This window comes from Aptenodytes forsteri, unplaced genomic scaffold (assembly GCF_000699145.1).
Source record: "Aptenodytes forsteri isolate BGI_AS27 unplaced genomic scaffold, ASM69914v1 Scaffold276, whole genome shotgun sequence".
Classification (NCBI taxonomy): Eukaryota; Metazoa; Chordata; class Aves; order Sphenisciformes; family Spheniscidae; genus Aptenodytes; species Aptenodytes forsteri.
Window position 1 is genome coordinate 313,278 of NW_008795479.1, and position 254 is coordinate 313,531.

Here is a 254-nt window from a genome sequence, read left to right on the forward strand (position 1 = left end):
TTTTCTGATTGGCTGCGGCGCCACCAGTCTGCCCGGATACTGCGCTCTCCTTTAAGGCGATTGGCCGCTCTGGCTTTCCTACCCGGATACAAGCGGGGCCGGTCTCCTGAGCGGCCGCGCGCGAGCTGAAGTCTGCCTAGTAACAGGCTTCCGATTGGTGGGGCGGGAGGAGGCAGCACGAGTGTAAACGAGCCTGTGCGCGTGCAGTGCGTGTGCGTGCAACGTGCGTGCACGCAACGGGTGTGCGGCGTTCG